The sequence below is a fragment of the Xenopus laevis genome, chromosome 7S (assembly GCF_017654675.1).
Source record: "Xenopus laevis strain J_2021 chromosome 7S, Xenopus_laevis_v10.1, whole genome shotgun sequence".
Lineage (NCBI taxonomy): Eukaryota > Metazoa > Chordata > Amphibia > Anura > Pipidae > Xenopus > Xenopus laevis.
Window position 1 is genome coordinate 103,908,914 of NC_054384.1, and position 25,954 is coordinate 103,934,867.

General features: G+C 39.9%; 2 pseudogenes; one reads left to right on the forward strand and one right to left on the reverse strand.

Moving 5' to 3' along the window:
• Positions 1 to 3,734: 3,734 nt before the first annotated feature.
• LOC121396573 lies at positions 3,735 to 23,611 on the forward strand (annotated as a pseudogene).
• On the reverse strand, positions 8,961 to 9,132 carry LOC121396676 (annotated as a pseudogene).
• Positions 23,612 to 25,954: the final 2,343 nt, after the last annotated feature.

Sequence of the window (25,954 nt, forward strand, 5' to 3'; positions counted from 1 at the left end):
CAGCCCTTAGTAAATGTGCCCCTACATGTTCAGGAGAGCATAATGTTCCAGATTTTAAGAAATTTAACATAGCAGCAAATATATTTTAGAAAGGTTATCTGGTAAAGAGAAATTCACTAATCTTGACTTGAAACTATTCTTAGATTCAAAAAAGCACATTATTTCTTCTCTTCACAAAAATTGATCTGATCAGCATGTGGAATAAAATAAAAGAAATTCGGTTTACAGAGATACAATCATTACATTCTATGCAAACAGAATAATCTAAATTATAATATTTCACCCTTCCTTTCTCCATTCTTTTTTAAAGGTTTTGCTAAAAAGCAAAGAAATCAGTTTTCTTACAAGTGGAGAAAATTTCGTATATCTCAAATTAGGCATTTCATAGATCTAGATTTGGAAGGTCCTTTTCCTTGGAAAATAATTAAAGTAATATATAATCTTCCAGAGAAAGAGAGACTAAATTATTCACAGATTAAACAAAGTTTTCAACAAATTAGTAACAAAATAAAGTCACAATTAAAGAAATTGTTTTACAAATCAATATTGCAACTAATAGAAGACAGATATATCAACATATCTATTCAATACATTGTCCAAAGATGTTGATCCACTAAAGGTGGCCATACATGGAGAGATCCGCTTGTTTGGCGATGTCGCCAAACGAGCGGATCTCTCCCCGATATGCCCACCTTGAGGCCCAACGATCGGATCCTAACGGTGGCTTTACTGGTGGTCGGATTGCGGGACCGCATCAACGAACAGATGTGGCCGCGATCCGACGGGTTTTTTAGTCCCATGCGATCGAGATCTGGCTGATTTTCGGCTGGATCTCGATCGAGGAAGCTTGTCGGGGGGCCCCATACACGGGCCAATAAGCTGCCGACTCGGTCTATCAGCAGCTTTTATTGGCCCGTGTATGGCCACCTTAACTAAATCAAGAGAAAAATGGTCTTCTTTTTTTGGAATTACAGTATTACATCCAAGGATCTCCTGAAATCCTTTCAAAATTTTAGAAAATATATCAATTCTGAGGGTTGGAACGACCAACAATTTCGGTTTATTCACCTTAGTTATGGATTATTATTCCAGGATTCTCCAGAAGATTTCTTTTGTCCAAAATGTAATGAGCAGAATGTCGATTTTGTCCATTACATTTGTCTCCATTTATTAAAAACGTATGGGAGAAAATTGAGTGTTTTATTAAAAACTCAATTGACTTAGATATTACATTGAATCCGCATTTTGCATTATTAGATATGAAAGACTCATTTGGTAAATAATTTTTCTTCTTCTAACTTTCCATTTGATAGTCTTGATTTCTGCTGGTTAGTAATGGCAGCCACTCGGAAATCTATATTTTTGTGCTGGATTCGAGAGAAGCCCTCAACATTGAAAGATGTACTTTCATATTTCTATTATATAGGTATTCAAGAAGTTATTATAAAATTAAACGTAGATGGTCAATTTATATTACAACTCTAGATGAATAAAAAGGAATTTATCCATAAACTTATGGGGAAAGTTGACTGAAAAGTCAGTAATATAATACAGAAGCTAAGCCATTCACATAATTGCTAATATATATCTACAAATTAATTCTAACTGGATTCTTAAAACCTATTTGTCGAACTTTCAATTGAAAGAAGAGAAACAGGTCTAATTGTTTAACACTTATGTGAACTCTTTAAACATTATTTATATGGAACTGCATTTATATATATTTACATATTTCTCAAACAGTCAAGTCAATTCCTTTTATTGCAAACATTCAATACAATTGAAATCCCTGCACACCTTGGAGAAACCAAAGTATGCAGGGATTTCATTTAATAATTGTGGACTAGAGCAATCAACTTTTAAAGATGTTGTATAACACTTTACAAATGATTAGATATCACACCAACTTGCAGTAAAGCAGTAAAGAGTGACTGAAGTTTATCACAGCACAAGTCACCAGTAGCAATCCTAGAGGGGGGCGGGCACTGGTGCATGACGCGCAGCCAGGCCCCACCCCCTCTGTATGGCCGCATTTGAGTTTGGTGTCCTAGACAGTGATCATGCTCAGATCAGCAACCAGTGACCCATTTAAATAAAAGTTTTAAGGCTTATGGAGAGCACTTGGGTCAAGGTCACTAGATGTAATGATAATGAACAGGCCTATGATAGCCATTGTTGTGAGTTTGAATTAGGGGAGAAGCATTTTTGAAAATATGTTTCAATATGAGAATTATTAGATTATTGAAATTATAAACTAATTAAAATCACTTGGATTCTTAGTAGCTTTCACCGTCTTCTGTCCACAGAGTAACTGCAGTTGCCTCCTCAGTCACATGCATGTGTAATAGCGACAATTAACTCTCCCTTATAAGTTACACAACTGACCAACACCGCTTTCTCTTGTTTAGCACATGCCCTGCCTAGGTTGCATACATTAGTGTCTTCACAGTGGTTTACAGAGATTTTAGTCACGTAATAAGTAAATAGATTGGAAAAATTTTGCTTTTCACCTGTCTCTATTTGGCATCTGTCTTACTGAGTTTGCTTCTGTTGCAACTTGATTCAAAATAAAGTCTGTAGGAGGGAGGATATGACATCCCAACCCAAAGACATTACTTGAAACCAAGATCCTACTTAGTAATGAGCGATTTTTTTCGCTGCAAAAATGATGCCAATAGACTCTAATGGGTGAAAACATTGGTCACGCGTCAAAAATTTGTCACGCATCAAAAAATTATTGACACCCATAGACTTCAACGCATTTCGGCGAATTTTCACATCACTAATCCTACTGTTCAAACCCCTAGATAATGCTTGATTTCTTTTGTTAGGGAATAATCCAAAGACCGGAGATCACCGAGGTAAAAGGAATAATCCAAGTTTATTATTTATATAATAAACATACACGAGCTCCGTGGGTTCTGATACACAAGTAGGTCAGAACTGAGAAACAAAAGATTGACCACACATTATATACCCTCTGGTGGGGAACTTCATGGGAATGGTATGTGAAAGGAGTACGGAAGGGAGTATAGGGAGTGAGGAGGAGTACAAGTCAGTGTGATTAGCTAGTTATGTGAAAATAAAGGGAGTACCACTATGTGCAAGCTTCAAAGATATTGCACCTTGTTACTGAGAACAAAAACATAACAGTAATACGAACCTTCTCACAGATGTTACACATAACCTTGAACAGTTTCTAGAAGGGCCTCATGGGCACCTAGAAACTGTTCACTCCATTAAGGGGGCCAAGCAAGGCCTGCAAGACTTTTCCCCTACTTTCCCTCCTGTCAAATAGGCAAATGCATACATGGTATTGGCCATATTTCATATATTCCTGAAAAGCTACACTTGTATACATGAGAGAGCGTTTTCCCTGTAGTTATGTGAGCGGCTGAATTCAGAAAAAAAACAAGGAGACGAAATCAGAAACAAATTTATAGCGGAAAGTCACACAGTTTTCTTGTGCCCCTTATACCAGTGAGACATGAGCAGAGGGCCAAAGCTCCATAGCAGAGCTATCGTTTCATAAAGCAGATATGCGGAATTATGATTGGTTAGTTTTTATGCATGCTTAATAGTGAATAGGCAACGACTAGAGAATGCAGAGGTAAAAAGAACTTAAGATGAAAAAGATCACTTCCAAAGGCCAACCTGGTCCATCTGATCCAAGTCATGAAAAGTCCACTAAACAAAATACTTTTCACTGATATTACCAATCTTTTATATACAGGATGGCAACGTTCCCAATGGAAGAACCCGTGTGCCTCATAGAAAACAAGAGAGGTGAAGGACTAATAGTAAACCAGGAGGCCCTAGAGATCTTATATGAAATCACTCAGCCTGTGGTGGTTGTGGCGATTGTTGGGAAATATCGAACTGGGAAATCCTATCTTCTGAACAAACTAGCGGGGCACAGAAATGGTGATTGAACACTCAGGCAATGAATCTACTCATCCCTTAAATTTCTTACTAGACATAACCATGAATCTTTTGTCTAAACTGGTTAAGATTTGTATGTGCTCTGGTTAACCAATAGGTCAGCACCCACGAATGGATTGTTGTGCTGCTGTGAGTGGTCTGCCAGTTATTCTGTATAATCTTATTTCTGCAGGGTTTGCACTGGGATCAACTGTCCAGTCAAAGACTAAAGGGATTTGGATGTGGTGTTTGCCTCACCCCACTAACCATGGACACACCCTAGTTCAAAATCTCCTGCATTTCTCCAGTGCTTCAAAACCAATGCAGATGTAGCTGGGTGGTGTGCCGCCCCTAAATATCAGGGTTGTTTTCTTAAAGCATTATTGTTTGGTAAAACTTTTCCCAGGCTCTGCAGGTCCAGTGGCTGTATTAAAATGCAAAATAGATGCAGAGACCCATAGGATTAATGCTCTCATATGTCTTTAAATGACTACATGTCCTTGTTCTCTGGTTGCTTGGCAAAATACCTTTTATCTACTTTTGCTTATTAGCATAATATGTATCATTGGCCCAGAGGCTGATAACAAGTTCCTGTCACACTTCAGTATAGTGCTGGGCAGAGGGTGGGGCTTCCTCTTTCTCCTGTCACTCCAGTAGGGCGTGGATGGTAATGGGAGCCTGGAGCTTAGGCCACAGTAAAGGGAAGGTTTTGGTGAAGTCGGGGATACAAGGACCCCGTGAATGAGGTGTAGTCAGGACAGGGTAGTTCCCTGTAAAGCACTTTTTAGGAAAGTGAGGCAGATAGAAGTAGTGAGCAAGAGCAGCCTGGCTCCAGCTAGGAAGGATAGCAAGGGGGTAGACATGGGGTTACATAATAATCCAATAAAATTCTGTCTGATTTGTTTAATCTCCTCTATGTTCTTTGTTCCTGAAAGTGAAGTTGGAAACATTGAACACAGTCTTCCCAGCACTGAACAAGTGTGTTCTTTATTGCCAAGTCTGATTCCAGTGTAATGTAAAAAAGCCAGAATGACATAATAATCATAATAATCTCTTTATGTAACAGCAATATAACGGACACCAGCATTCTTACAAAGTAAGCTAGGTTGAAAAAAAATTAATTCTCACTGATGAATTATCCTGCATCTATAACTATGCCTTCGTCAGTAGAATTCCCAGTGGTGAACTTTTTTTCCATCTGTAAATACTTTCTAAAAGCTTGATTGCAGTATACGAATTAGGCCATTTAGCAAACTATAAAATTATAAAAGACTGTTAAAACCATGTGATATTAAAATAGAAAGTGGTTGGACACACAAGGCAATTTGCCTGCTGTAGTTCTCCCTGCTCCCTACTTTGTACGCTTTATTAATGTTTCCCGTGAAAACAATAGGGAATGCTTTAGTGTTTGTTAGATGGTGGCAGGGCCAGACGGTCACAACTTGGCAATGTTCACTTTGGCCTCAACATGTGCTACTTCAGATTTATCAAACAAGAGTTTTTGAATCCCATGAATGGGGATGCAATACATTTATAGGCCTAGCCAGTGTAACTCAGTGGGGCTCATTTATCAACACTGAGTAAATTTGCCCATGGGCAGTTACCTATAGCAAACAATCAGTGATTAACTTTTTAAAGCCAGCTGCAAGTAGAACAACGAATGCAGCAATTTAATTGGTTGCTGTGGGTTACTGTGTAAGAGTACCTGGTGGTCTAGCGGTGGTGCGGCATGGAAGCTTGCCCCACTCCCGAGGCGGATGCGTGCTGCGTCTGACATTATTGTGCATTTGATCGAAATTCAAATATTTAAAGGACCCACAGTCGGTAACTCATTGCCCAACGTAGGTCTATTTTCAGTGTCAATATCAGTGTTTCTGATCTGTTCTTGACCATGTCTTTCCCTGACCTTGTCTAATTTTCTGCCTGTCCTGACCTTTGCCCGTGTACTGACAACTCTCGGGGATCCTGTGTTAGCACTGCAATATTGGTTTATTGACCCGGCTTGTGACCTCGACTACGCTCTTGTGTCCAAATTATGTATTGCTCTGACTGATTGGTATCGACTCTGCCTGTCCATTGACCACACTTCTTGTTCTCTATTCCTGTTGCAATTATACATTTCCCTCGCCTCAGAACTCTCTCCTTGGTCCTCTCACATTCAGACCTAGTGGCATCCGAGTAGCGGAGGGCTCCTCCCGAAGTGAAAGGCGACTGTTATAGGCGAAAGAGTGAGCTGTGATGGGAACCTTGGCGTTAGTTCTGAGTTTGGGATACCATACGTAACATACTGCTCATGGTTACATTTTCCCAGTGTTGATAAATGACCCCCAGTGAGTTTATCCGTTGATCAGCCTGAGGCCAATGAGTTTGCAAAATGACTTGCCAAGAGTAAACCACCTCCCTGGGTTCCTCCCGAAGCAAAAGGTGACTGTTATAAGCGGAAAAGTGAGCTGTGATCGGAAACCTTGGCGTTAGTTCTGAGTTTGGGATACCATACATAACATACTGCTCATCGTTACATTTTCCCAGTGTTGGTAAAGTGAGTTTATCCATTGATCAGCCTGAAGCCAATGCGTTTGCAAAATGACTTGTCAAGAGTAAACCACCTCCCTGGGATACTGTACCTGCTAAGACAGTCTGTAAGCAAGGCTAAATCTGCCAAACTGCTTGAACAAATTTGTATGGTCAGTATAACAGATTTACAGTATAAACATGTTGGTCTTCTCTTCTCTTAAACAAGGGAGACAACAACAATGATGCATGGATCTTCTCCCTGGCTATCTTACTCAGCAGCACTCTGGTGTACAACAGCATGGGGACAATTGATCAACAAGCCATGGATAATCTACAGTATCCTTTCAATGAAGTATTGGAGTTCTACATGTTTCTATAATAAATGGAAACTACTAGTCTCCTTCATAGTTCGGGAACATTCACTATATAGGGCATTATTTAAATATTTAAATAGAAACTGAAACACCTCAGAAACACTTTCAGAATGAATAGCCACCTTTCCTGTTTTTGAGTGCTTTTTAACTTTATTTAGTCTCATTTCCCCCCTTATAACGAGTATCAGTATGCTGAAGCATGCAAAGGCATGGAATGAGCAAACTCTTGGCTTAGCTACAGGGAAAAGGGGTTTGTCTAAGAAATCACTCTGGTTTAACAGAGTGGGCAGTTTTTTGTGGAGACATGTGGCAAAATATTTCTCTCATCGCTACTAGCAGGTAAATTGCTTTAACTTCAAACATTCTTCCAAGGCTTTATTGGAAACCAATAGTGTTAGAAATGCTGTATTTTATATACAAAACATAAACATTCTGAACTTAGTGCCCCAGCGCAGAGATAGAATCCTAATAAAATTAATGATTTATGCTTTCAAAGTTGTCCATAGTGGGTTGCTATCTTATGTCTTTGTTTGGCAATCGTACGAGTGACTGGCAGCCATGCACATGCTCAGTGTGCTCTGGGCTGCTGTTGGGAGGCTGAGTTAGGGATTGTCCGAAGCGATCAAACTAGAATAAGTCAAGTAACATTTGCCATAGAAGCTGATACAGCAAGATTTATTAATATTCAGAATCGGAATATGCAGACTGCACTAGTGTTGCCATGTAACAGAAGTAACATGGATTTTTTATTGTATTGTTTAATTAAACTTCCCCAACTCTCCAGAGCCAGCACTGACCTTAATACGCAAAATAATCCTCCAATAAGAATCCCTGTTTAATTGTGTAAAACTGACTCCCTGTTCTTTGTTCCTCTAATTGGAGTTGGAAACATTAAGCCCAGTTTCCCAGCACTGAACAAGTCTGTCCTTTATCCCCATGTCTGATTCCAGTATAATATAATGAAGCCAAACATAAAACAATTATCTATGTATAGAAGATAACCGCAAGGTGGCTGACATAGTGCTGGTAATCTAATTAGCATTCCCACAGGTCAATTCTCTTACAGTTAAAATTGAGATTGTATACAGTTTTTAAACAGAACTAGGTGGCATCAAGAAAATGAATCCTGGAGGAATTCCCATTAATTCTACTGACCAGATACAGGTTTATAGGCACAGGTATATCACAGATACAGGTTATTACAAAGCAGGTCTTTTTTTTTTAAGCCCAAGCAATGATTTAATAACGCAAAGTGCAACAAGGGTGCATTGGACCCATCTCAAAAGAGTACCAAAATGCCTCTTAGTCACCCGGCCAAAAGGCCTACAATGAAAATGAGTCTTCAGACTCCCCTTCGACAAAGCTAGGGGAAGTTCCTTTATCACCGACCCCTTCGGCACAAAAGGCACAGACGGGGGCAAGGGTCCACCTTTGCCGCAAGGCTAGGGTGGTACCTTTATCCATTCCCCTCCAGCCTTCTAAGGGGGCAGGACCACAATCAGACCTCCAAGGAAAGTCCCAAAGACCTTGTGCCCAAGACTGGGCTGGGTTCAGGGGAGGAAGGAGCCAAAAAGGCCACACATACTCCCCCTAGATCCATGCTGGGACACGTTACAGGTCATGTACCAGATCAAAGTGAAAAAGACATAAAAAAGTGAAAGGTGATAAAACAGGTGAAATAAATAAATAGATAGCAAAAATGATAGAGAGTTGCTGTGACCAGCCCCAGCCTGGTCACACCGGATTACAATGTTTTCTTTAACACCCGGTGCCAAAAGGCTGGGGTTAAAAGAATAAAAGGTTGCAAAAACCAAGTGCATAGTGCCAGTAATCTCAGTGTCTTATCCCACTGTGATGATAAGGCACCCCAGGTAGTTCATCCCTGGGGCCAGGGCCGTTTTTGCCATGAGGCAAGATGATGAGTACATTGCCTCAGGCGGCAGCTTCCCAGATGTTACCAGGGGCGGCAAAAAGCCACTCCTGGAAATTTTAAGAGCCGGATCTCCGGTTATTAAACGGAAATTAGACTTTTCTAGTGCAGAGAGCGATATTTTGCACTCTGCGCTAGCAGACCCCCACCGGACCCCCATTGGAAATCTTAAGGTAAGCGCGACGGGCAGGTGGGGGCAGCATGCCAAATGCCGCCTCAGGGGTTGATGCCTGAAACGTGCCTGCCTGGGGCACAATAAGGCTTGGACTTGGCAATTCAACTCCAGGCCTTGGCCAAGTTCTCTGTTCCATCAGTAGGGACTGGCAGACCCTGATAGTAAACTGATAAGAACAGATACTACACTTGATCTTAGCCAAATGGCCAAGAAGCAGTTAAAATAAAGCAGGTACCTAGCTTGAAACTAACACTGAGATAAAACTGAAAAAAATACTTTGATGTGCAATTAAGATAATTTTACTTTTGACATGAATGCACTGCTCATTGGATATGGGGAAATCACAAGGTGAATATGCAAATAAGCGTATTACTTACAGGGAAACCTTTGCAAAGGGGCATTTTTTCCCAGAAGGACTGTTTTGCATAAGCAAACTGGTTAAATTGGCTGTACATAAACCCCCTTTCACTTTGCATTGGCCATTATAATTGTGTTTTAATATATTATCTTTTTTTATATAGTGTTTGATTTCTATGCCATGTAAATGATAGACCAGATCTATTCTTATGCAATATAATGCTTTAAAATAATTAAGCTGATTTTAGTTCATGTAAGTTTGGGCTAAATTTGGGGGCCTCTGCTAACTTATAAAAGTATAAAGGAAATAGTGTAGTGTAAAACCCTGACCTGAAGACAACTCTTCATTGGAAATGTGAATCTTACTGCCCAATAAAGCCATATCAATTTATTATTATTATCACATGGACTGCAAATGGTTTCTCTCATCCTCTCTACTCCTCTCCAAGACCTGTACTTGTATATGGGTTTCCTCTCCCCATACATATTCATTCTTCAACTAAACCCTTAATAATGTCCAACATGTCCTAAATAAAATCCAGCTCCAGGTTCAGGTTTTTAGTATTTTTTAATTAGTGAGCAGCCAGACAGCACTGGGATTGGTTAGCTTGTATGCATGTTTAATAGTGAATAAGCAGTAACTAAAGCAAGCAGATTGAGGAAAAAATATTGTTGGTCCCTAAGCTCAGGACACTGACATCAGCCAAGAAGAGACTGAGCATGTGCAGTAGTTTGGTAAGACCAAAGGTGGAGAGCTACTGCAGGCATCTTAAGAGAAGCACACCTTCATTTCTATAGAGCTTTGGATGTTTTTTTGCCCAAAACAAATGGCCAAACATTTCTAGCCATATTCATTTTTTGGACTTCCCTTTAAGCAATGCAGTCGGAATGCTCTTCTATAAATATATTTTAAATCCAAGCCATGAAGCACCACACAAATGCTGCTTTGTGAGACAAAGGAAAAGAATGATCATATAACACAATCCGTTTTCCATAATGCTTATTTTTGAATTAACATTTTCATTCAGCAATTGAAGGGATAATAATTTTGCTCCGATACGTGTGTTATACTGTATATGTGTTATGGCCTTAAATATCACACAGTTATGTGACAGAACTAACAGAGCGCATACAGATTACATCAGCTCAAGGACGAGCTGAGAACATGAATAAGTCTGGAGAATTCAAACGGTTCTTCCCATCTTTCATTTGGTGCGTGAGGGACTTTACATTACAGTTAGAGAAGGAAGGCGTGCCAATCACTGAGGATCAATACTTACTAGATGCACTGCAATTAATGAGAGGTTAGTAAATCCATTGTAGCCGTCTCCAAGATGGGTTTTAAAAGGCACCTGCCCCCTGTTATTCAGCCATTACATTAGACATTAAGGGGCATATATATCAAGGGTCGAATTTGAAAAACTTAGAAATTCTAATTCAAAAAGACCAACCGAAATTAAGTTGAAGTGTTTTTTTTTGGTTGAATAGGTCTGTTTTCGATCAAATAGGTCCGCATTCTGCCAAATTTTAATAATACAAATCAAAGGAATAGCTCATTTGATCGAATTCGTATCAAAGTTTTTCCCAAAAAAAACCTTGATTTTTCAAAGTCTACCAATTGACTTCAAATAGATTCTAGGAGGTCCCCCATAGGCTAAAACAGCAATTCGGCAGGTTTTAGAAGGTGAATGGTCGAAGTCGAATTTTTAAAGAGACAGTACATGATAAATTTTGATATTTGAATTTTTTAATTTTTTACAAATTTGAATAGAATTTGGACCATTCCCTAGTCGAAGTACACAAAAAATAGCTCGAATTGCGAATTTTTTGAATTTGAAAATTCACCTCGACCTTTGATAAATCTGCCCCTAAGGGTCTAGAGCACTATGAGATGCAAGAGCATGCATCTTACCCCATATGTAATAAAAGGCACAGAGAGGACACAGTGCTTGATGGCAAATCTGATTAACTTTGAATGTGGGTTGAAATTGTCAGTCTGCCATTATCGATAAAGGAAAGGAGAACAGAGGATTGTGGGTTAAAAGAATAGGCAAAGAAATAGCATTAGAATATTCAAGAGAGAAGAAAAGACTAGGGAAGAGAGAGAACAGTGGAAGAGTGTTACATACAGTAGTTGAAAAAAGACGAAGGTCCATCAAGTTCGACCCCTCCAAATGAAATCCAGCGCACATACATAGACACACTGACCCCTCTATACACTCACATAAACTATATACTCATACACTAACTTAAATTTAGTATCACAATAGTCTTTGATATTATGTCTGTCCAAGAAATCATCCAAGTCCCTCTTATAGTCACTAACTGAATCAGCATCACAACATCACCCGGCAGTGCATTCCACAACCTCACTGTCCTGATTGTGATGAACCCCCTACGTTGCTTCAAATGAAAGTTCTTTTCTTCTAGTCTGAAGGGGAGGCCTGTGGTACAGTGATTCACTTTATGGGTAAAAAGGTCCCCTCCTATTTGTCTATAATGTCCTCTAATGTACTTGTAAAGTGTAATCATGTCCCCTCGCAAGCACCTTTTTTTCAGAGAAAACAACCCCAACCGAGATAGTCTACCCTCATAATTTAATCATCATTAGTTGTATTACTATAATTGGGACTATTAATATGGAAACCTTCATTAACTGGTTCCTCATGTAGACAGACCAAAAATAACAGTTCAGAATCTTAGCTTTTTTTCTGTTCTCATCAACCAGCTGACCCCCACCCCAATGATATTAAGGGTCCCACTCCTTCCTGCTTTATTTTTTTACAATTTACATATTTAAAAAATAATTTTGGATTCTTTTTACTGCTAGCTGCAATATCCTTTTCAATATCGATTTTAGCCTGTCTGTCTTTTTTGCCTGATTTACTGGCCTCCTTGTACTATTGGCCTCCTCGATAAACATTTCGGCTGTCCCAGCTAACTAAAAAGCCTTAAAAGCATGTCTTTTTTTGCCAACCTCAACATCAACACTTCTATTGAACCACAAAGGTTTTGTTTTGCAACTACGTTCCTTGCTTACAAGAGGAATATACTGACATGGTTATTTATTAAGCAGCATTTTAAGAGCATTTAAGAGGTTCCATGTTTAACCCTGGGAAAAGCCTTTCCCATTTAATATGTTGCAGAGATGCCCTGTCAAAGTTTGCACATCTAAAATTTTGTGTTTTAGTTAATCCTTTATAGACACACTTTTTCATTTGATTGTAGGCTGGCACACACTTGTCTTCAATCCAATAGTTGATGTAGTTAAAAAGTGAAATATTTAAGAGAAAAACATCTCAATATGTAGATTTACGCGTCTCAAGCCTTGTGAGCAGAGACAAAAAGTGTGTCTATCACCTCCTAAAGCTGAAGGTCTGGGGCATGAGCACCCGGACCCCCAAAAATATTGGTTGGTTAACCCCGTTCACTACTGGGATCAACACTGGATGCCTTCCTCACAAAAAACGTACTCCCTTGTAGAGTTGCCTCGGCAACAGAATCTCAAAGGAGACCATGTCTATTCCCTAATTGCTCACCCACACAAATGCAAGCGATGAGTTTGGTATTATTCTTTATTACAAGATCCAAAAGAGACTGACTTCTAGTAGATTCTTGAACAAGCTGAACCCCATTACCCCAGTCAATGTCTGGATAATTTATAATATCCAGATAATAATAACTTGACCTAGTTGTGAAGTCACTTCTATTTGAGTAGCAGGGCTTCATACTCGTCACTTATACAAGGTGGTTTATAACATTCACCAATGATAATTTTCTTTGTAAACTTTTTGAATTGAATCTCTACCCAAAGGGGTTCCACTCCCTCTTCAGTGCCAGCTATAGTTATTTCTTTAGTGCATGGCTTTAATTCAGGCTTTACATACAAACACACTCCTCCAACCTTTTTAATCCTTTAAAATTCACAGTACAGTCATCCCACCAGGTCTCAGTGATACCAATTATATCATAATTTTAAGAGCATGCAATGAACTCTAGCTCTCACATTTTACCAGACAAACTCCATGCATTTGCCAGCATACAGGAGAGATTATTACTTTCTTTTTGAAATTTACATTACTTAATGTAGAATTAAATTTAAATTAGTATTAGCCCGTTTTCATTGTAACAGAGGGACCTCCTTAGCTGGTAAACTCTTCCAACCTCATAGCCATTCTTTGCCCCCTTCTGTTGAGGTGCCAGACGTCACAACTAAATAGATTGTACCCTAAGGAAAAATCAGCCCAGTGCTCTGGGAACCCAAACCCTTTCTTCCTTCAACAAGACTTGAGACACGCATTTAGCTCCCTAAACTGCCACTGTCTTCCTAAACTTGCATGTGCCACGGGCAAAATTTACGAAAAACTTACATTGGAAGACCTTCCCTTAATCTTAGAGCCTAGAACCCTGAACTCACTATTTAAGGTCTTCCATCTACCATTGATTTTGTTGTTAGTACCAATATTTACTAAGAGAGTTGGGTCATGCCCAGCCCCACCCAATAATTTTTCTACCCAATCAACCACATGCCGAACTCTGGCACCAGGAAGACAGCAAACTGTTCGGTTGTAGCGATCCAGATGACAAATTACCATATCCACTTTCCTGAAAATGGAATTTCCTACAACCACAATCTGTTTAGGCCTGGCCCTGCAATGCTGCCCACCACTAATATAGAAACTGGTCTCCCGACTGTTAGAGAGATCAGTCCCATCTTGAACTGCCAATCCAGAGTTCACACTTCCATCTTCTTTACACAATCTGGCCTCCAGATGTATAAACCCCAGAGCAGCCTCCCTTTTTCTTTGGCCCACACCAGATGTTCTAACTGTCACCCAGCTAACTGCCTTATCATCCTGCTGCTGTTCTTTTCTCCTCAAACTATCTGACCCCGCTAGGTCCTGCTCAGTGAGCAAGAGACTCCTCTCAAGATTGTCAATTGACCGCACTGTTGCAATCTGTTGCTCTGGTGCTCTAACACTATCGTCTAAAGTGGCAATTTATTTATCCTTTTGTGTTGATTTATTTTCTTTAGTTGCTTTTACTGGCAGCAGCCTGTTAGTAACATAATAAAGAAAGGAATAGGATAAAAAGACTTTAGAGGGGTGGTGGAAGGCAAAGGCCTACTGTATAAAAGGGAAATGAAGGTAAAATGAAAAAATACATGAATAGGTGTAAGAGACAAATTAGAGATAAGATGACAAGGGAAAACTCAAAACAAATTAGGAAGAAAGTTAGGATGGATGGGAGTGAAGCGGAAAGCATAAGTAACAAGAAAGGTGTCACAGGAAGAATATTATTTAAATGATTGAACCAAATACATTTCAAAAATGTTGTTTTTCAGGGATTGGCAGACATGTGCAAGACTACAACCTGCCTCGTCAGTGTATCCGTCATTACTTTCATTCCCACAAATGTTTTGTGTTTGACCGACCTGCAACAAAAATCTGCTCTCCATAGACTGGAAGAACTTCAAGAATCAGAATTAGAGCCTGATTTTATACAGAAAACAACAACGTTTTGCTCTTAAATATATGAGACTTGTAATGCTAAAACTCTAGTGGGTGGATACACAGTGACAGGGAGACGTGAGTTTGGTAAAAAAATAAATAAATAAGAATGCCTTCATAACCTGTAGTCAAATACCCTAACACAATTATCTTTTCTATGTCTCCTACATAAGATTTGGGCAATCTGGCAGATTTATATACCGAGGCAATACTGAGTGGTTCTGTTCCCTGTATGGAGAATGCAGTAAAAGCCCTGGCAGATAGAGAGAATTCTGAAGCTGTGAATGAAGCTCTGTCCAAGTATGAGGAAGAGATGAACAAGAACATTGGGAAATTCCCTACAGACACACAGGAAGAGTTTCTCAATCTTCACCAGGAGTGTGAAAAAGGAGCTACAAAGGTCTTTATGGACCTGTCCTTCAAGGATGAGAATAGGGATTATCAAAACCAGCTCATTGTGAGTTTATTAACCCAAATACTGTAATCACTTATTAAATGTGTGCAAAGTAGCACTCGTGTATTAAACATCCTATATGGAACCTTTGCGATCCTTCTACACATTTTGCTTAAGCAAAGGTGGGGCCAAGATCAAAGAATTTGATAGCATTTTAACTCTGGCACCAGGAAGACAGCAAACTGTTCGGTTGTAGCGATCCAGATGACAAATTACCATATCCACTTTCCTGAAAATGGAATTTCCTACAACCACAATCTTTTTAGGGCCTGGCCCTGCAATGCTGCCCACCACTAATATAGAAACTGGTCTCCCGACTGTTAGAGAGATCAGTCCCATCTTGAACTGCCAATCCAGAGTTCACACTTCCATCTTCTTTACACAATCTGGCCTCCAGATGTATAAACCCCAGAGCAGCCTCCCTTTTTCTTTGGCCCACACCAGATGTTCTAACTGTCACCCAGCTAACTGCCTTATCATCCTGCTGCTGTTCTTTTCTCCTCAAACTATCTGACCCCGCTAGGTCCTGCTCAGTGAGCAAGAGACTCCTCTCAAGATTGTCAATTGACCGCACTGTTGCAATCTGTTGCTCTGGTGCTCTAACACTATCGTCTAAAGTGGCAATTTATTTATCCTTTTGTGTTGATTTATTTTCTTTAGTTGCTTTTACTGGCAGCAGCCTGTTAGTAACATAATAAAGAAAGGAATAGGATAAAAAGACTTTAGAGGGGGTGGTGGAAGGCAAAGGCCTACTGTATAAAAGGGAAATGAAGGTAAAATGAAAAAATACATGAATAGGTGTAAGAGACAAATTAGAGATAAGATGACAAGGGAAAACTCAAAACAAATTAGGAAGAAAGTTAGGATGGATGGGAGTGAAGCGGAAAGCATAAGTAACAAGAAAGGTGTCACAGGAAGAATATTATTTAAATGATTGAACCAAATACATTTCAAAAATGTTGTTTTTCAGGGATTGGCAGACATGTGCAAGACTACAACCTGCCTCGTCAGTGTATCCGTCATTACTTTCATTCCCACAAATGTTTTGTGTTTGACCGACCTGCAACAAAATCTGCTCTCCATAGACTGGAAGAACTTCAAGAATCAGAATTAGAGCCTGATTTTATACAGAAAACAACAACGTTTTGCTCTTAAATATATGAGACTTGTAATGCTAAACTCTAGTGGGTGGATACACAGTGACAGGGAGACGTGAGTTTGGTAAAAAAAATAAATAAATAAGAATGCCTTCATAACCTGTAGTCAAATACCCTAACACAATTATCTTTTCTATGTCTCCTACATAAGATTTGGGCAATCTGGCAGATTTATATACCGAGGCAATACTGAGTGGTTCTGTTCCCTGTATGGAGAATGCAGTAAAAGCCCTGGCAGATAGAGAGAATTCTGAAGCTGTGAATGAAGCTCTGTCCAAGTATGAGGAAGAGATGAACAAGAACATTGGGAAATTCCCTACAGACACACAGGAAGAGTTTCTCAATCTTCACCAGGAGTGTGAAAAAGGAGCTACAAAGGTCTTTATGGACCTGTCCTTCAAGGATGAGAATAGGGATTATCAAAACCAGCTCATTGTGAGTTTATTAACCCAAATACTGTAATCACTTATTAAATGTGTGCAAAGTAGCACTCGTGTATTAAACATCCTATATGGAACCTTTGCGATCCTTCTACACATTTTGCTTAAGCAAAGGTGGGGCCAAGATCAAAGAATTTGATAGCATTTTAACTCTGGCACCAGGAAGACAGCAAACTGTTCGGTTGTAGCGATCCAGATGACAAATTACCATATCCACTTTCCTGAAAATGGAATTTCCTACAACCACAATCTTTTTAGGCCTGGCCCTGCAATGCTGCCCACCACTAATATAGAAACTGGTCTCCCGACTGTTAGAGAGATCAGTCCCATCTTGAACTGCCAATCCAGAGTTCACACTTCCATCTTCTTTACACAATCTGGCCTCCAGATGTATAAACCCCAGAGCAGCCTCCCTTTTTCTTTGGCCCACACCAGATGTTCTAACTGTCACCCAGCTAACTGCCTTATCATCCTGCTGCTGTTCTTTTCTCCTCAAACTATCTGACCCCGCTAGGTCCTGCTCAGTGAGCAAGAGACTCCTCTCAAGATTGTCAATTGACCGCACTGTTGCAATCTGTTGCTCTGGTGCTCTAACACTATCGTCTAAAGTGGCAATTTATTTATCCTTTTGTGTTGATTTATTTCTTTAGTTGCTTTTACTGGCAGCAGCCTGTTTAGTAACATAATAAAGAAAGGAATAGGATAAAAAGACTTTAGAGGGGTGGTGGAAGGCAAAGGCCTACTGTATAAAAGGGAAATGAAGGTAAAATGAAAAAATACATGAATAGGTGTAAGAGACAAATTAGAGATAAGATGACAAGGGAAAACTCAAAACAAATTAGGAAGAAAGTTAGGATGGATGGGAGTGAAGCGGAAAGCATAAGTAACAAGAAAGGTGTCACAGGAAGAATATTATTTAAATGATTGAACCAAATACATTTCAAAAATGTTGTTTTTCAGGGATTGGCAGACATGTGCAAGACTACAACCTGCCTCGTCAGTGTATCCGTCATTACTTTCATTCCCACAAATGTTTTGTGTTTGACCGACCTGCAACAAAATCTGCTCTCCATAGACTGGAAGAACTTCAAGATCAGAATTAGAGCCTGATTTTATACAGAAAACAACAACGTTTTGCTCTTACATATATGAGACTTGTAATGCTAAAACTCTAGTGGGTGGATACACAGTGACAGGGAGACGTGAGTTTGGTAAAAAAATAAATAAATAAGAATGCCTTCATAACCTGTAGTCAAATACCCTAACACAATTATCTTTTCTATGTCTCCTACATAAGATTTGGGCAATCTGGCAGATTTATATACCGAGGCAATACTGAGTGGTTCTGTTCCCTGTATGGAGAATGCAGTAAAAGCCCTGGCAGATAGAGAGAATTCTGAAGCTGTGAATGAAGCTCTGTCCAAGTATGAGGAAGAGATGAACAAGAACATTGGGAAATTCCCTACAGACACACAGGAAGAGTTTCTCAATCTTCACCAGGAGTGTGAAAAAGGAGCTACAAAGGTCTTTATGGACCTGTCCTTCAAGGATGAGAATAGGGATTATCAAAACCAGCTCATTGTGAGTTTATTAACCCAAATACTGTAATCACTTATTAAATGTGTGCAAAGTAGCACTCGTGTATTAAACATCCTATATGGAACCTTTGCGATCCTTCTACACATTTTGCTTAAGCAAAGGTGGGGCCAAGATCAAAGAATTTGATAGCATTTTAATGCAGCTATGCAATCCATTATCTGAAAACCCTTTATCTAAAAAACTCCAAATTACTGGAAGGACATCACCCATAGTGGCAAATTCACTAAAGGGAGAATTGTCACCTGCAAAGGCTTCGCCAGACTTCGCACCACTTCGCCAGGTGCAAATTCTCTACCACTAAAATGCAAAGTTGCATCTTAGCAGCGAACGCTGGCGAAGTTTTGCAAGAGTTTATTTGTCAGCGTGAGCATTTCATAGCGAACTTTTGTAAACCTTCATTTCTACCTATAGCGAAACATTAAAGATGATCCAGCTTTAAAATATGAAAAAACACCAGTGTATTTTATCATTTTTACAACTTTTCGGCATACAGGATATGATGTCACTGACTTAAGATTGAGGAGGATGCAGCTTCATCTTATCAGTTTGCCAGGTCTATGCTGGTGAAGGAAACTCTGGGAAAGGGGTAACGTTCTGTAAAATTCGCACTTTAGTGAATTTGCGGAGTAATGATAATTTGCCTGATAGAAAATTCATTTGGAGATAGGGCGATAAAATTCACTAGTGATGTACTCTAACACTAGTGAATTGTCCTCTACACCTGTTAGTAAATTGGCGATATCCCTGCAGATGGGATTACTGGCAAATTGTTGCTAGTGACGGCCACTTCGCCCTTTAGTGAATCTGCCCCATAGAGTCCATTTGAAGCAAATAATTCTAATTATTATTTCTCAGTAATAATAAAACAGTACCTTGTACTTGATCCTAAAAAGGCTGCATGAATCTGTGTTGGTGGCAAAACAACCCTATTGGTCCCAATATTCTGGATAACTGATCCAATACCTGTAATATGCCTGAAAAATAATGAAATTATTTTCTATTTCCTTAAGACCACTGGTTCTGAACAACAAAGAATTGTTTGTTATATATTTACAGGATGACCTCGGAGAGAAAAAGTCCAAATATTCTCTATACAATGAAGAGGAATCTGCCACAAAGTGCAAAGCCATCCTGGAGAAACTGAGTGAGAATCTGGAGAGAGATATATCGGAGGGGAAATTCTCCAAACCAGGCGGATATCAACAGTTCCTTGGAGAGAAGAACTTGCTGGTGGATGAATACAATGGAACCAAAGGCAAAGGTGTTAAGGTACAGTACAGTTTCCTAATAGTCTATTATATAGACATAATATTTAGAATAGATTGTGGTTCAACTTGGGAAAAAATTAATCATCTGCTCTTAAGAACTTCGCTATTGTTATTATTGGCGAGGCCACAAAGGCCCGGGTCTAGGACGGCAAGGCTGTGGGGGCTGCATGCCGCCCAGCCGCATTCTAAAAAGCGGCTGGGCATGCAGGCGCTCCAGCAAGAAGGCAGGGGGTCACGGGTGAAAATTGGTGAGCACTAGGAACCTTCAGCGCGACGCGGCCTTGGGGCGCCGCAGAAAGGTATCCGGACTTGAGCATAGTGTTATTCTTTCTTGGTCCAAAACAAGATTTCTAGGTACTGTGAAGCTGAGAACATTTACGCTATCATCCCATCTCTTAGCTAGACCCTCACATTATTGTGTGAAAGAAGGGAGATGTGTTGTTGTACTACACCTTTCTTGCTGCAAACAGGATAATGGACAACATAAGTTTTTAACCATAAACACAGCTTTATGTAGCACTAAAGTTAGTACAGTATTGTCATAGAGGTATATTGATGTAGTAATAATCACAGAGCAGAAAATACTGCCACCACTATGGAGATTTACTTTCTCAGATATTCTTTAGTGGCCCAGCTCCCCTACAGTGGAAATTGTTACGTTTTGGTAGCCGAGGATGAGTAAAGTATAACAGTGCTTTATTAGCAGGCTCATGCAGCCATTACACTTCAACAGTAACTTCAACTCTAATACTTTTTTAAGCAGTATAGAAAGCACTATGTACACAGTATAACTCTTGTCCACAGTGACACCTACAGGCCATCTGTATAAACACCACAGAAATCTCAGGGAGACAGTTCTAACCTGAGTGGATTCCTAATCTGTCATGACTTCACTATCAGGCAGAGTATCACCTGGGAGAAATACCTCCAATATATCAATGCTATGTTGGAGCTCAGTTCTGCTCTTGTTTATCTGCCTTAAATTCCTTGAGTGTGCTATTACAGGTGCTATAGCGATCACTGTCTAAATACAGTCGGACTGGCCCACCGGGATACCAGGAAAACTCCCGGTGGGCCCAGGTGTCAATGGGCCCTTTTGCTTCTAACCATTTGGCCAATTTCATGGTCATTCCATATTTCTTTATGGGAAAAATGCATAATAATGGAAGAGAATAGTAAGTAGATATAAAAGACTAGGAGAATAAAGAGGTTGGGTGAGGAGTAGGGATGTAGCGAACGTCGGAAAAAAAGTTCGCGAACATATTCGCGAACTTGCGCAAAAATGCGAGCGGTTCGCGAACGGTTCGCGAACCCCATAGACTTCAATGGGAAGGCGAACTTTAACATCTAGAAAAGACATTTCTGGCCAGAAAAATGATTTTAAAGTTGTTTAAAGGGTGCAACGACCTGGACAGTGGCATGCCAGAGGGGGATCAAGGGCAAAAATGTATCTGAAAAATCTGCCTGTGTGTGCTTGGAAGTGATAGTGTAGGGGGAGAGCTGTTAGTGATTTCAGGGACAGATGATAGTAAGTTTGCTGGCTAGTAATCTGCTTGATACTGCTCTGTATTGGAGGGACAGAAGTCTGCAGGGATTTGAGGGACATTTTAGCTTAGGTAGCTTTGCTGGCTAGTAATCTACTGTTCTCTTTAAACAACTGCCATACGTTGACCTTGTAGGCATTGTTTGCCCAGTTTTTTTGGACGCAGCCACTGAAGCACAGTTGCCAGAAAAATATGCCATATAAATGCTGAAAATAGTCATTTTTCGCCATACGTTGACCTTGTAGACATTGTTTGCCCAGTTTTTTTGGACGCAGCCACTGAAGCACAGTTGCCAGAAAAAATATGCCATATAAATGCTGAAAATAGTAATTTTTCGCCATACGTTGACCTTGTAGACATTGTTTGCCCAGTTTTTTTGGTTGCAGCCACTGAAGCACAGTTGCCAGAAAAAATATGCCACATAAATGCTGAAAATAGTCATTTTTTGCCATATACGTTGAGTCAACGTATGGCAAAAAATGACTATTTTCAGCATTTATATGGCATATTTTTTCTGGCCTCTGTGCTTCAGTGGCTGTGGCCAAAAAAACTGGGCAAACAATGCCTACAAGGCCAACGTATACACTACTACAGCGGTGGATACGGATTACGTAAAATATATTATGGCTGCTTGAAAAAAGTGACTCCGGTGTTTTTTCTGGAGACGGTAATATTATGGATATTTAGACAGAATGTGAACAAGGTCACACAGCTCGATGGCGGGTTGAAGAAAACACTGTGCAAATAATGCCTACAGGGCAAATAATGCCTAAAAGGTCAACTTATACACTACTACAGCGGTAGTAAAATAAAAAAAGTAAATAAAAAAAAAATGAATATTAAAAAAAAAAAATTAAAGTTGGTGCTGCTGAACTACTAGGAGCAGCAGATTAGCACACCAGTCCCACTCCCCAACACTGCTAGACTAATAGCACTGGGCTCTTATAGTAGTAGTAGTAGTAGTAGTAGTAAAACAACAAAAAATAAATAAAAGCAGTCCTTACAAGGACTACTGTTATTGCAGCAGTCAGCAGATGAGATCAGAAGCAGGACAGCTGCCCACTGCAGCTACATACAGAGCACTGCAGTAGAAGGTAGATTACTAGCCAGCAAAGCTACCTAAGCTTAAATGTCCCTCAAACCCCTGCAGACTTCTGTCCCTCCAATAACAGAGCAGTATCAAAACGATTACTAGCCAGCAAACTTTCAACTGTCCCTGAAATCACTAACAGGCAGCAGCTCTCTCCCTACACTATCTCTTCAGCACACACAGGCAGAGTGAAAAAACGCTGCAGGGCTTCGGTTTTTATAGGGAAGGGGAGTGGTCCAGGGGAGAGCTTCCTGATTGGCTGCCATGTACCTGCTGGTCTGGGGTGAGAGGGCAAAAAAAAGCGCCAACAATGGCGAACCCAAAATGGCGAACGTCGCGCGACGTTCGCGAACTTCCGGCGAGCGCGAACACCCGATGTTCGCGCGAACAAGTTCGCCGGCGAACAGTTCGCGACATCTCTAGTGAGGAGGCCCCACAGTCTAAGGTTTTCTGGTTAGCCCCTGGCATCCCAGTCCGACACTGTCTAAATACCTTGTTCTGGGGGTTTCCCCAACTTCTCTGGAGGGATGGTTTCTTTAGGACACTATGCTTTACTGAGGCTTTGGCTCCCCAACACCATCTGTTCAGCAGGTAGGGGCTAAAAAGCACCATTGAGATCTGTAAATGACCCCTGATGTTGTTTACTGTATTGCAGGGTTGGCCTGCACATCACTATTGCCTATGGTACCCAGTTGGCTTGACCCAGCCCTGCTGTATTGTTTCAGATAACATTACTTTTTTGCTCTTCCCCCTACTTATAAATTACAGGCCCCAGAAATGCTAAAGATATATCTCAATGAAAAGCAAAAGGTGGAAGATGCAATTTTACATGCAGATCAGTCCCTTACAGCTTAAGAAAAGGAAATAGAAGGTGAGTTGAAGAGACTGACACTCTGGATATCAACTGCCCCCTATGTGCTCACTTTTAATCTAAGATAAACAATACCATTTTTTTCTATTAATGGAAATGCAATTATCCTACATTCAGAACAGAGAGCCCGGACAGAAGTGTCTGAGAGGAAAAATAAAATATTGGAAGAAAAACAAAGAGTTTTAGAGAAAGACATGGAGAATCAGAAGAAATGCTTGAAAGAACAGAAGAAAATGCTGGAAGAAAAGATGGAAGAGGAGAAGAAAAAGATGATTGCGCAAAATGAATGGATGATAAATGAGAAGCTAAAGGTACATGATCCAAGCAGCAGATGTAGTAGTAGGACTAGAGCATGCTAAGGGAACATGTCATTATAATAAATATACTGTGTGTCTTTTCCATAATTGACAAACATGCACTACTGTATTACAGTCAACCCCAATGTACCCTTCTTTTATGTTTTCCTGGATTTTACTTTTTTTCTGGTCCTTCAGAAAATGTAATATCGGGGTTTGACTGCACTTCCAGAGATACAATACCAACAGTTGAAATTGGATTTAAAGGAGAAGGAAAGCTACGGTGGCATTTTATTGCCAATAGATTAGCCACAATAGTGCAAGCTAGAATGCTATATTTATTCTGTAGAATGTTTTACCATACCTGAGTAAAAAGCTCTAGAAGCTCTCTGTTTGTTTAGGATAGAAGCTGCAGTATTAACTTGGTGTGACATCACTTCCTGCCTGAATCTCTCCTTGCTCACTTATAGCTCTGGGCTCAGATTACAGCAGAGAGGGGAGGGGGAGGGGAAGAGGAGCAAACTGAGCATGCTCACGCCTTGGGCAAAGAGGTTTAAGCTGAAGGCAGGAAGTCTGATACAGAAGCCCATGAGTACACAATAGAAGGAAAGAAATGCTATATTTCTTTTGAAAGAGGACTCAGAGCAGCATTACTTTGAGGATTTACTAGTATATTTAGGTGGACCTTTCTGAAAAGGCTTACTTAGTTTTAACCTTTCCTTCTCCTTTAAGTAGAGTAAAAAGTTCAGTTAAACCAAGGTGTCTGACATGTTATAATACACAGCACGGGAGAAACAGGTTGGACTTTACTAAGAAATGACATTTAGGGGCCCATTCATTAAGTTCGAGTGAAGGAATAGAAGAAAAAAAACTTCAGATTTCGAAGTGTTTTTTTTGGCTACTTCCCCCATCGAATGGGCTACTTCGACCTTCGACTACGACTTAGAATCGAATGATTCAAACTAAAAATCGTTTGACTATTCGACCATTCGATAGTCGAAGTACTGTCTCTTTAAGAAAAAACTTTGACCCCCTAGTTCGCCACCTAAAAGCTACTGAACTCAATGTTAGCCTATGGGGAAGGTCCCCATAGGCTTGACGAACTTTTTTTGGTCGAAGGATAATCCTTCGATCGTTGGATTAAAATCCTTTGAATCGTTCGATTCGAAGGATTTAATCGTTCAATTGAAGGATTATTCCTTCGATCGTTCGATCAAAGTATTTGCGCAAAATCCATCGAGTTCGATATTCGAAGTCGAAGGATTTTCATTCCCCAGTCGAATATCAAGGGTTAATTAACCCTCGATATTCGACCCTTGATGCATCTGCCCCTAAAAGTCATCATTTATGAGATCTACGCTATGTTGAACCTACTAGGACAGAAAAAGCCAATTTCTATGCATATGAATTGCCTCGTTTATATAGCAACTAAAACCCTGTGCAATTTGAGTGAATATTAAGTTAAACTGTGCTTATGCAAAAGTTTAATGCATTCCCAAATTGCGGTTTCAGTTTAAAGGAACAGTAACACCAAAAAATTAAAGTGTTTAAAAGTAATGTAAATATCATGTAGTGTTGCCCTGCACTGGTAAAACTGGTGTATTTGCTTCAGAAACACTACGATAGTTCATATAAACAAGCTGCTGTGTAGCCATGGGGGCAGCCATTCAAACACAGGATACACAGTAGATAACAGATAAGTACTACTATAGTTTATATAAACAAGCTGCTGTGTAGCCATGGGGGCAGCCATTCAAGCACAGGATACACAGTAGATAATAGATAAGTACTACTATAGTTTATATAAACAAACTGCTGTGTAGCCATGGGGGCAGCCATTCAAGCACAGGATACACAGTAGATAACAGATAAGTACTACTATAGTTTATATAAACAAGCTGCTGTGTAGCCATGGGGCAGCCATTCAAGCACAGGATACACAGTAGATAACAGATAAGTACTACTATAGTTTATATAAACAAACTGCTGTGTAGCCATGGGGGCAGCCATTCAAGCACAGGATACACAGTAGATAACAGATAAGTACTACTATAGTTCATATAAACAAGCTGCTGTGTAGCCATGGGGGCAGCCATTCAAACACAGGATACACAGTAGATAACAGATAAGTACTACTATAGTTTATATAAACAAGCTGCTGTGTAGCCATGGGGGCAGCCATTCAAGCACAGGATACACAGTAGATAACAGATACGTTCTGAAGCATCCCATTGTATACTACAGAGCGTATCTGTTATCTGCTGTGTATTCTGTGCCTTTTCTCTTTTTTCAGCTTTGAATAGCTGCCCCCATTGCTACACAGCAGTTTGTTTATATAAACTATATTGGTATTTCTGAAGCAAACACACCAGTTTTACCAGTGCACGGCAATACCACATTATATTGTCTTTGAAAGAATTTTTAATTTTTTTTTTTTTTTTTTTGGTGTTACTG